Source organism: Mauremys reevesii, linkage group 6, assembly GCF_016161935.1.
Source record: "Mauremys reevesii isolate NIE-2019 linkage group 6, ASM1616193v1, whole genome shotgun sequence".
NCBI lineage: Eukaryota > Metazoa > Chordata > Testudines > Geoemydidae > Mauremys > Mauremys reevesii.
In genome coordinates this window covers 16,277,779-16,290,714 of record NC_052628.1, presented here as the reverse complement: position 1 = coordinate 16,290,714, position 12,936 = coordinate 16,277,779, and positions in this window count along the sequence as shown.

Below are 12,936 nucleotides of genomic sequence, written 5' to 3'. Positions count from 1 at the left end.
CGTTTTTTTAATCTCGCTGTAAAAGAATTTCTCTGGGCTGAAATTCAGACTATAAGCCTAGGATTAGTTTCATTAGTACATAAAATAAAATGTTGTGTGTTAGCCTTTGGAAAAGTGCAAGACAATGACAATAAAAATAGAAGCAACACAAAACATACATGGTTTCAAGTTAGTTATAATCACTGCTTAATTCTTAATGAAAGAGGTGCCGGGGCTCAAGCAATTTTTTTACTTTCATAACTGACGTGCCAAGCCTAGCGGTGCCAAGCTATGGACTGGCAAGCCTAGAGGTGCCAGGGCTCAGCTCTGGCAAGGCCTAGCACAAATTAAACACTGGTTATAATAACCTTGAAATTCAGGCCAGGCTTGTTGAAAGGTTTGTGAACGTCTTGCGTGAACATAGGCCCAGGTTTTCAGCAAACCTGGCCTGATTTATGGTTTCATACTGAAAACACAAAGAATTTCTGCTCTGACGTGGTGTCCTCACATAACCAGCTGAGCCATGGCAAAACCAAATGCACTTTGTAGTCTTACAATTTAGCCTTTAAGGGCATGTCTACACTGCAATATAAGGCTAGGCTCAGACTCAGGCTTCAGCCCAAACCTCCCTTGTATCTACACACAAATCTCTGAGACTCAGGCTCAAACCTAGGATCCTAGGACCTGTGGGACAGGAGGGTTCAAGCCCAAGTCAATCCAGGAGCCAGGGCTTGAGTCCTATTGCTTTGCAGGGTTGACACCATCCCCACAACACGGGGTCCTTGGAGTGTGCCAAAAGTATACCCCAGTCCCATGGGCCAACTTCCTTTGTCATCTCTATCCCAAGAATTGTCAATCGACCCCAGTGAAATGGAAAGCAGCCCCTAAGATATTCCTGTTTCTTAAAAATAATAACCTTACATTGCCTGTAAGTACACTGCTCTGTAGCCACTCAACTGTGTAGCAAACAGCCCGGCAACAGGGGACAGTGAATGGTGAGCTAGGGAAGTGGAAATGTGTTCCATTTAAAAAATCTTGTCCATTTCAGTTAGAGGTAGTCCATGCACTCCATAGGTGACAAAACCATTTGTGCCAAATTCAAGTGAGGTTTGAAATTTTGTCCAGAAATATACCGAAGGGGAAAAGAGTAAGGAGGATGGCTGTGAAGTTCTGTGTGTTTGCATGCAGCCATAATAGCTAAGCCATGTGGACGCTGGCACATCATTCTATTGCTTCCCTCATGAATTCTGACCCAATCCTGGGTGCCAATAGCTCCAAAATTTTCCTGAAGCTGGAACTACAGATAGGTGGTTACCTTTCAGGGCAGGGTGTATTTTCCAGGGCCACCTAGGTAACTGACCAGCCCACGCCACTCATAGATGTGCTGTTCAATCATTGTACATTTGATTACTTTGGCTGCATACACTTGCAGCTTGGAATAACATCTCCCTTTTCCAGTTGGACACGACCAGGACTGTTATGTCCTCCAAAATGTGGAAGGGCTGAAATGATAGAGAATCCTTTGTAGCATGGCCATGGCTGCCCCTTTTCCCCCAATCCAAGTACGCCTCTACCTTGATATAACGCTGTCCTCAGGAGCCAAAAAATCTTACTGCATTATAGGTGAAACCACGGTATATCGAACTTGCTTTGATCCGCCAGAGTGCGCAGCCCCACCCTGCCGGAGCGCTGCTTTACTGCGTTCTGTCCGAATTTGTGTTATATCAGGTCGCATTATATCGAGGTTGAGGTGTAGTTCGGCAATTTTTAGGAAAAAAAACAGCTTTGAATTTTTAACTTACCATTTTCTCAGCACTTTTCACTGCGATTAACCAGGCAGTGTCCAGGGAGCTTCTGGGGTCTGAAGCATCCCTTCTACAATAGACTGGAGTTCAGTTTGGGAAAGTAACATTTTATGTCCTTGAAATTCTACAAGGATTTTTTCTGCACTCCTGCACTGAGCTGTTTGAGACAATAACCTTCCAGCCTCTACGGGCTGCAGTACCTCCACAGCTCACCCACAGACCGTCAGAGCACCAGACCATCCCTGACCATTCTAGGGGAAGTCTTTCCATGATGAACGTATGGTTGACGTTGTGGGCAGGGCCAACCAGCAGGTCCAGTACCAAAAACAGAGAACCTTATGGCTAGAGAAAAGGTCTGGCAAGAGGCAAGAGGAAAGGCGCAGGCTGGCTGTCCTCGAACTATGCAGGATTTCAGTATGAGAACAGTCACTTTCTCAGGAACTGCAGCTAAGGGAGGAGGACAGCGCTCAGCAAAAAACAACAGTTCAAGCATCTTGTATCACTAATGGCCACAAGAGAACTGGGTCCTGCAGCATCACCCACATCACAGCCAGAGTCCCCTCCACTGTGCTGCAGTCCAGAAACAGCTTGGAAAACTCCATGCCTGGGTGGCCCATGCAATTGGGCCAAATGAGCAGCTGGGTAAGGCCACTTTGCCCCATACAGCCCTCCTATTGACCCTCCTCCCCTGTGGATGCCTCCCGCCCCAGTGCCAAGTGCACAGCATATAGGGAAAGAAGGGAAAGGACAAAGAGGGGTCAGGGGCCATGCAGTGGTAGGGGATTCTGTCATATACATGGTTCCACTGTTTGCAATTCTTCAGGCACTTTGGTTTTGTTGTTGTTGTTGCGGTTCTGTTGTTCCCAGCGTATTGGTGTGGTAATGGCAGCCAGGCAAAAGTTTAATGTTTATAAAATAATGCTTTTTTTTTTAATCAAGAAAGTTTATTGCTATCACTGCATCATATCATCCAACGTGTATTTAAAATAATAAAGGTAAACACATGATCAAGGACAATTAGGAATTAGTATGCAAACACTATTCCTCAATACAGGTATCTACATCAATCCACACTTCAATCACGTCTTTACAGCAATCCACACAGTGTGTCAACCCTCACACCATTTGATAAGTGGTTGTGTCCTTCATTAGAACATTGCATGGCAATCAACCCCTCATTTCTGCCCCAAGCAGTGAAACACCCAACAATCAATGAGTCTCATCCCCGCCTCCACACAAGCATATTCATAAAAATCCCTCTTCCATTGGACTGTGCAAGTACGTTATGTGGGAGCAGAAAGCTGCCCTGACTTCTATTGCCTGATGCATCCAGCTCCAGCCATGGTAGCTGCACTTTCTGGCTCAGGGTACTGATTCAATGCTCCCTCGCTGCCAGGGGTTCATTCAGGGGGAAATAACTCACCTCTGGCTTCACAAAGATTGTGAAGAGCACAGGAATGCAGGCAGCATTGATGACACTGGCATTCCAATGGGTCTTTAAGCAACTCCAACAGGTTTAAATTGCCAAAAGCACATCCAGCAACCATTCTACACCTGCTGAAAGTGCAATTAAACCACCTTTTCCCAGGGTCTTTGAAATCAGGGTACAGTTTCATAAGCCAAGGCAAAAGGGGGTATGCAGGGTCCCCCAGAATAACAGTGGGGACAGTAACACCATTTATGACACTGTTGTTTGGTAGGAATAGCATCCCAGTATGTCCATGAATATAGATTCCCCAGTGGTGAAAAAGTAACCCACACTAACGTTCATAAATTGCCCTCTGTGGTCCACAAGGGCCTGCATAACAAAGGAGTGGTACCGTTTGCAGATTATGTACTCATGTGCTCCTTGAGGAGGGCATCCTAGAGGCACATGAGTCCCATCAATAGCCCAGGTGCAGTTGGGAAACTGCGTTCGGTCAAATCCAGCAATTACACCCAGAATATCTTTTATGCCCACCACCATGAGATAAACCACACACCTGATTGCTTCAGACCTCCACCACCATTTTACCCACAATTGACCTTTCAGCACCAAACTGGTTGGCAATGGACCTGTAGCAATCTGAGATAGCCAGCTTCCAGATTGATATAGCAATCTGCTTCTAAACCGGCAGGGGTGACCTCCTGTATGTGTGTCTTTATGCTGGAGTGTCAGGACAAGCTGCTTCAGAAATGTAGCTTTCTTCATATGAAAGTTCTGGACCCACTGTTAGTCATCCCAGGTCTGCATGACGAAGTGGCCCCACCAGTCGGTGCTTGTGGCCCTGCACCAAAAGTGTCAGTCTATTTAGGGGGCATCAGCAGCTGTACTGGGTGTCATGAGCAGCATCAGCCAGTTAAAGTCTGGCATGTCTGTGTCCTCCTCCATCTGCTCCATCCTAAGCTCTGTCAGGTGCCTGTGGTGGGTCAGAAAACAACGCTGAAATGTCCACCGGCATTTCACGGAAGCTCTGTCCATTTCCTGAGACAGGAGTGAAAGCAACAAGAGAAGTTCGTGAAAAGATGCCTCCTCCATGTTGCTGGCTTCTGTAGCTGGGAGCACACAGACCAAAATGAGTGCTCAGCAGGCTCCATTGGCAGGTTGTTCAAACTCCCTGTAACGTGTAGGGTGGACAGTCAAGTTTTTCCACAGTGCACCATGGTCAAAGGGCTGGATTCGCCATGTTTTGGAAGGGCGCTAAGGAGTCTGGGATATGGTTGGTTTTACTTGGGTCTCCGTGCTTCTGTGTGGATGCCAGAGCCCTAGGTTCTGGCCTGGGTTAGAAAATTCTTAACATAGGGTTAACAATCAGTGTAGACGCTCAAGCCTTTGGTTCTCTAATATAGGGTCAGCTGACTTGAGTTCCTCCAATCCTAGGCTTACATTGCAGTGTAGACATACCTTGTATGTCTTGCTTGGCCTGTGGCCTAAAATAATCTAAAGCCAGTTACGCACTTCAGCTAAATAAATTTTTAGAGACAAACATTTCACTCTGAAAAGTGTAAATAGCACCTTCTTAGTCAACATAGTGGTTCTCTATGTGTTTCAGAATCCTCCCTGCTGGCATTAGTGGTAAAAATTAGCTAGATTCTGTTCTCTCTCGTGCATCATCAACAGAATTGTATGCTAAATTCCAATAATAGGGACAATCAGAAAGAGACCTGCCCCTACACAAGGCCAGTTAGCCTAGGGGAAGGTGCACTTAACTACAACCCAAGAGTTCTAATCCCAGCTCTTCTTAATCTTTTTGAGTACTTCACAATCATGATTAACTCAAGCTCTTAGAAGAAGCAACTATCATTCAACAGATAAGGTAACTTAGGTCACATCTACATGACAGCAGCACAGCTACAGCACCCATAGTTCTGCTGCAATAGCACTATAGTGTAAATGCATCCTACAGTGACAGGGAGGGATTTGTCTGTTTCTGTAGGTAAGTGGTGGTAGCTAGGTTGACAGAAACATTCTTCCGTCAGACTAGCCACGTCTACACTGGGGATTAGGTTAGCATAGCTACAGCACTCGGGCTGTGAATTTTTAACACCCCTGAGCATTGTAGCTATGTCAACCTAACTTTTAAGCATAAACCCCAAGCCTGAAAGGTTGGACAACAGTAGGCGGAGTTGGAAATAGAACTAAAGTTGCTAATACGATAGGCCATAGGTCTCATCCACTTTGCCAAATGGACTTTTAGATGAAAAAGGTCAAATTAAGTTCTTGTCTAACCCTTGCTGACTCTGTGTCTTTGTCTGCTTCTAATGGCTAAAGCCCAAATTTTCAAAGGCTGTGGGTGCCTAAAGATGTAGATGGGGGCTAGGATTTACAAAAGCACCTAAACAGGTTAGGTGCCTAACTCCCATTGTATGCTCTAGGAAATATTTTGAGGAAGTTCTATGGAAGTGCTGTAATTTCCTGTGTTATGCAGGAGTTCAGACTACATGATCATAATGATCCCTTCTGGCCTTTGAATCTATGAAAATATACACCACACATAGAGGTTAAGAAATATGCTACTATCTCCATGCAATGTACGTTGGGCCAGATTTTAAAGCAATTTAGGAGCCTAGTGGGATTTTCAAAAACACCTAAAGACCTAGCCTCACTGAAATCAATCAGAGTTAGGCTCCAAATGGAATTTGCAGAAGCACCATCTACATCTTTAAGTGCCTACACATCTTTACAAATCTGGCTCCCCTGTCCTTTAGCTCAAGTGGTAAAAACTCATGTTTTTGGGTCCAGAGATCCCAGATTTTATCCCTGTGGATAACCCAAAGTGGGTTGTGGTTATCCTTGACTCTGACTGTTTCTAACCATGAGACCATGGTCTGCTCCAAGAGCCAAGAACAGAACTCAGGAATCCATCATTCCAGTGCTAGTTCACAAATGGCTCTGTCAGCCAGTGACAAATGTATAGGCTTTGCCTGACTGTGTGAACTCCCTCTGGGAAGCTCTCCCACAGACCAGGGTTCAGCCATGCTGGCTAGGCAATGAGTGTGTGAAGCTTTCCCGACTGCGCCTCTGTAGATAAAAAAAAAAAGAGCCTCATTTGCCAGTGCTGCATGAGGACTAAATTCACCCAATTTGTTTACAGCCTCTTATAGCAGATCATGAAAATTAGTATATTGAATAGTTTGCATAAAATGTCATACATGGAGCTGCACCAAACTTGTTAGCCAAGCTCAACCATTGATAATTGTAATCTTGGAACTGCTGCTAGCCTGTTTACAAATAATTTAAGGATCCAGCAGAAACAGAGCTGTCTAGAGAATTAGATGTCACTCCATAGGCTAAAAGATTAAACATCTCAAAGTGTAGCGCCTACGTGAGGCTGAAGTTCTGTGGGAGCTAGTATGTTCCTGCTGTCTGGAAGTTCTTTAGACAGAAAAAGAACAACGTTGTTCATCTGGGTCTGCAGGTGGATCTGATTAAATCTGGGTGTGGTCTGAAATGTGGCTTTGGCTGAAAATAACAGAAGCCTTGCATGCAATAGGGCAGTGGATCTCAACCTTTTCCCTACTATGACCTCACGTTACAGTAGCAAAAGGGTTCAAGAGACTCCTCCATCTAGTCATTGAGAAAGAGAGGATGGTCGTCGCTCCCTGGCTCTCAGCCCTTAGGTAACTCCAACTAGTACAGAACACCATAACAGGGTCCACTGCGAAAACATCATCCTTGTCACTGTTCAGGGCAACTGCATCTATATTCCCACTCTGTGGAGGAGGTGGTGGTGCCTTGCTTATAAGGGTTAGCCCCATATTTAGGGTATTCAGCTGGGAAGTGGGAGACCCCAGTCCAATTCTCCCCTCCTTCCCTTCCCCCATTCTATCTCATCTGATGTGGAGAAGTGAGTCTCACTTCGATCTCCCACATTGCAGGAGACTGCCCTATCCAATAAAGATCTCTCTCAATCTCTCCTTTTGAAGCTGTTCTATTGTGAATAAATAATTAAATAGGATGAGAGAGAAAAGAAAAGAAACCACACATAGATGAACATAATTTGTTGAGAAAGAGTCAACATGGTTTTAATAAAGGGAAATCATGCCTCGCCAACCTACTAGAATTCTTTGAGGGGGTCAACAAGCATATGGACCAAGGGGATCCAGTGAATATAGTGTATTTAGATTTTCAGAAAGCCTTTGACAACATCCCTCACCAAAGGCTCTTATGCAAAGTAAGTTGCCATGGGATAAGAGGGAAGGTTCTCTCATGAATTTGTAACTGGTTAAAAGATAGGAAACAAAGGGTAAGTATAAATGGTCAGTCTTCAGAATGGAAAGAGGAAAATAGTGGTGTCCCTCAGGGACCTGTACTGGGACCAGTCCTGTTCAACATATTCATAAATGATCTGGAAAAAGGAGTAAACAGTGAGGTGGCAAAATTTGCAGATGATACAAAATTACTAAAGATATTTAAGACCCAGGAAGACTGCGAAGAGCTACAAAGGTATCTCTCAAAAATGGGTGACTGGTCAACAAAATGGCAGATGAAATTTTAATGTTGATAAATGCAAAGTAATGGATATTGGAAAACATAATCCCAACTATACATATACAATGATGGGGTCTAAATTAGCTGTTACCACTCAAGAAAAAGATCTTGGAGTCATTGTGAATAGTTCTCTGAAAACATCCACTCAATGTGCAGCGGCAGTCAAAAAAATGAACAGAGTGCAGGGAATAATTAAGAAAGGGATAGATAATAGGACAGAAAATATCATGTTGCCTTTCTATAAATCCATGGTACACCCACATCTTGAATACTGCGTGCAGATGTGGTCGCCCCATCTCAAAAAAGATATATTGGAATTGGGAAAGGTTCAGAAAAGGGCAACAAAAATTATTAGGGGTATGAAACAGCTTCCACATGAGGAGAGATTAATAAGACTGGGACTTTTCATCTTGGAAAAGAAATGGCTAAGGGGAGATATGACTGAGGTCTATAAAATCATGACTGGTGTAGAGAAAGTAAATAAGGAAGTGTTGTTACTACTTCTCATAACACAAGAACTAGGGGTCACCAAATAAAATTAATAGGCAGCAGGTTTAAAACAAATAAAACGCACAATCAACCTGTGGAGCTCCTTCCCAGAGCATGTTGTGAAGGCCAAGACCATAACAGGGTTTAAAAACGAACTAGATAAATTTATGGAGGATAGATTCCTGGCTATTAGCCAGGATGGGCAGGAATGGTGTCCCTAGCCTCTGTTTGCCAGAAATTGGAAATGAGCGACAGGGGATGGATCGCTTGATGATTACCTGTTCTTTTCATTCCCTCTGGGGCATTTGGCATTGGCCATTGTCAGAAGACAGGATACTGGGCTAGATGGACCTTTGGTCTGACCGGGTAGGGCCATTCTTATGTTATGTTATGTTCTTATGACAGGTATCTGTCACATTGTTTAAAGCACTACTGGAAGGTGCTCAGATACTACATTGATGAACGTGATACAAGATCCCACAGAGAGGAGAGAAGCCTTTTCCTTCTCTCTTGCTAGTCAAGTTCATAACACTTTCTGTAATTTCCTAATTCCTGCTGGTCTAAAAATACTATTGGAACATAGAGCTTTGTGCAGTATTTCAGTTAATGTTTTTCTGCCAAAATCTTGAAATGTAGAGAGTTGGGTAAATGATGATAGGATGAAAGTGGGTAATCAAACTTTTTCCAGGTCCCCTGGCCTCTTCTAAAAAAAAAGTTTTCTTTGACAGTGTAGCGGGCCGGTGTGGCTCCCTTCCTCCCCGGAGAGGGTTGAGCCCCGGACACAGGAAGAGGCGGGGTTACAGAGTGGTAAGCCCACCCCTCAAAGGGTCAGGCGGCGACCCGGAAGGATAAAAGCCAGCCCATCCAGCTCAGTCAGGCCCCAGCCACCACGGGGAGCAGACCTGCCTGAGGGAGCTCCTGACGGGGAAGCCGCTGGAGCCCAGAGCCCTTGCCCGGACTGGCCGGAGATACCCCTGACCTGCTACTGGGAAGACCTGCCGGAGCTTCCCCATGCCACCTATGACGAAGAGCCGCTAGGAACCTCCCCACCATCGTTCTGTTACCCTGAGGAACCCCTGGAGCAGAGTTGGCCGGACTTCCCCGAGGACCTACCAGATCTACCCCCAGTCCAGGGGTTGAGGAACCCATGCAGTGGGACTTCCCGGGACCAGACGCCGTGGACCAGGTAGGACCAGAGGGGGATATTGGAAGTGGCCCGGGGGCAGCCGACCTCAGTCAGGCTGCTGACCAGATAGAGCCCATGTCAGTGTGTTGCGGTCAGGATCCCCACTGACCGTCAGCGGCAACGACCGCTGCCTAGGGCCCCGGGCCGGGACACAGTGGAGTGGGTGGGCCTGTGTCCCCCCTGCCACCCCACTCAAGGGGGGCAGTTATCCCCCTCACCTTACTGCTCAGCCCTGCTACAAGAGGCCTGAGCTCCCTTAGACTGCTTACGGCTCAGCCTGCTACAAGAGGCCTGAGCTTCTCCTGGTACTGTTTACCACTCAGCCTGCTACAAGAGTCCTGAGCTCCCTTAGACTGCTTACGGCTCAGCCTGCTGCAAGAAGCCTGAGCTCCCTTAGACTGTTCACTGCTCAGCCTGCTGCAAGAGGCATGAGCTTCCCCTGTACTGTTTAGTGCTCAGTCCAGCTACAAGAGGTCTGAGCCTCCACTGAACTGCTTATTGCTCAGCCCTGCTGCCAGAGGCCTGAGCTTCCTTGTACTGTTTAGTGCTCAGCCCTGCTACAAGAGGCCTGAGCTGTTCTTATCCTGTTTATTGCTCAGCCCTGCCACCAGGGCTTGAGCCCTCCTTCTGCGGCTTACGGCCCCGCCTTGTGGCCCAAGGCCAGAGCCCCAGAGACTCTAACTCTGTCCCCTAGCCTTACAGGGACAGGACAGAACCCCCATGAGACCAGCAGGCCGGTGTGGCTCCCCTCCTCCCCTCAGAGGGTTGAGCCCCGGACCCACCTGTTACAGACAGACGTTCAGCTTAGCTCATATGTTATCCAGGTTCGTTCATTTCTACCTAGTTTTCGGTGAGCCCCGTTGAAGAAAAGTAAGCAGCATTTCTTGTATCTTTTTACAACCTGAGAAGGCATCCTTAGGAGACCCATTTGTCAGCATTTGATTAATGATGTGGATTGGAATTGAAAGCTCACACCACTAATTTCACAATAATTTCATACAGAAAGACACTGTGGGGAGCTATGAATTTACTTTCTAAAAGCTGTTTTTACATAAATACAATCCATTCCAAATTGATTATATCATAACAGTGATATAATTTTCTAATAAAAAGGTGAATGATTTAAAATGATTACTGATCTCCTAAAAAGAAGACTGGAAATTTTAATGAGTTGCTCCTGTAAAATAGTTTACGATTTCCCCCACTTGTTTATTTGTGAATAAAGCATTGTTGCAATGTCTCCTGGCTATACTGTCAAAATCTGATCAATGCCATATATTTTTAGCTGTTGTTTCGCTTGCATTCAAAGATGCTGTTCTTTCTAGATAAATCAATAAATAGGGCATGTTCTGCTGATCTCTAAGTAATTTTTCATCAAAGAAAAGCAGGAGGAAAATGCACAAATATTTGTTCTCTGCCTTTAGCAACACTGCAAAGACAAGTTAAGCAGAGAGATCTTCAATGTAGACAAGGCCTGAACTGCCCTTACATCTCTAATGCTGCTCCCTCCAGCCCTAAACTGATCAGGTTGAGGAGGAGTTATTGGGAAATAATAACTAAGCCATAAAAACAAAAAATGGAGGAGACCATAGAGAGATACCAGAAGGAGAATAGGAGGCTTGTTAGTGATGGGGAGCAAAGAAGAGGGGGAATTAAGGGAGAGAGGAAGAAAGAGGGTGGTATTTAGAGGCGAGAAAGGCAGAAAAGACAAGTTAATGTGAGCTACAATTCACACTGAAAAAGACGTCGGGGAAAGGAACAGGCATTGTTCATATAGAAGCAAGAAAACATGTCAACCAAACAAAGAGAAAGGAACAATCACATAGAACACTGAATAAGATTTGTACCAAAGAACAAAAAAAAAATGCACAACATATACAATATCTCTGCGATAGGGTCACCTGTGGCCAGGCGGCCTAATGGCTAGATCACTGGTCTTTGTGTCTGTAAGGCCAGAAGAGGTAGTAGGGGGACCTAGACCCTCCCTCTCTACCAGGTCCCACCTGTGTATGTCAAAACCAAAACAGGGGAGATGGGGTCTCCCTCCCGGCAGGGAGTCAAGATCTACTACCCTGGGCTGTTTCCTACCAGACTCTTCAGTTTGGGGCATGGCCCTGCTAGTCCAGTTGCCCTGACTGCTGGGGCTTATTTGCAGCCTCCCCTTGGCAGGGGAGCCCTTGCTTTCCTCAAGTGGCTGCGCTGGCTGGCAGGCTGCTGCTCCCTCATAATCCCATATCAAGAGATGATTCTGCTCTTGGGACTCCCTGTCTGTAAATTTGAGGTGGACATGATTCTCTATTTTTCTGTGTACGGGGAATCAAGAAATCCACTAGGTTTTGTGGTTTCCCTTTGTGTGAACATCTGACAGAGAATGTACAAACTCATTGGCAGCTGTAGGGAGGCGCCCTGGCTCCCCGCCGTGCCTGAGAAGGACGAGCCAGACCAGGCGCCGGAGTGGGCGGAGCCACCGCCGCCTGTCCCCGCCCCCCGGAAGTCAAGGGGCGGGACAGGAAGTATAAAAGCCCAGCCCCAGCACTCAGTTAGGCATAGGCTGCCGGAGAGGACAGACGCTGGTGCTCAAGCTCCCGCCGTGCCCAGCCTTCCCCGTGCCCGGTATCCAGAGGAGCTGCTTGAGCGTCCCCGTGCCCGGTATCCAGAGGAGTCGCCTGAGCTCCCCTCTGCCCGGTATCCTGAGGAGCCCATGGTCTGGGACCCACCGGATGACGCTGGCGACGGACAGGTACCTAGGGAGGGGGAGATTGGAAGTGGCCCGGGGGTAGCCGACCCCAGTCAGGCTGCAGATATACCTGAGCCTATGTCAGTGTGTTGCGGCCAGGATCCCCACTGACAGCAGCGAGTCTTTGCCGCTGCTAGGGCCCCGGGCTGGGACGCAGTGGAGCGGGAGGGCCTGCGTCCCCCCTGCCACCCTTCCCAGGGTGGCAGACTCCCCCCCCCCCCCGGCCTGAGGAGGCCTTGGCTATTGTTTAGTTCACTGCTCAGCCCCTGCCTAAGGGTCTGAGCCTTACCTGTGTTTGTTGCCCCGCCCTGAGACAGGGCTTGGGCTATATAGACTGCTACTGTTTAGCTCGCTGCTCAGCCCCTGCCGGAAGGGCCTGGGCTTACAGACTCTGTGTGTGCTCAGCCCTGCTGAAGGACGTGAGCCTGAACTAACTTGTTGCCCCGCCTGCTCCCGGGGCCGGGCTTATAGACACTGGGTTTACTCGGGCCCTGCTAAAGGGCCGGGACTCTGCCGTGTGTAGAGACTATTGGTTTGCTCAGCCCTTGCGGAGAGGTCTGAGCCCGAGGCGGACTGCTGCCTGTAGGGAGGCGCCCTGGCTCCCCGCCGCGCCTGAGAAGGACGAGCCCCATACCGGACCTTTACAGCGGCCCAAAGGTTTCAGAGCGCTTTTAGTGGTAATTTGAGCTCTATTGATCAGTTGTGACTGGTCACGTACATCACATGGTGTTGTTTCTGAACTCTGATCAAAAGAGCACATATTCATTTT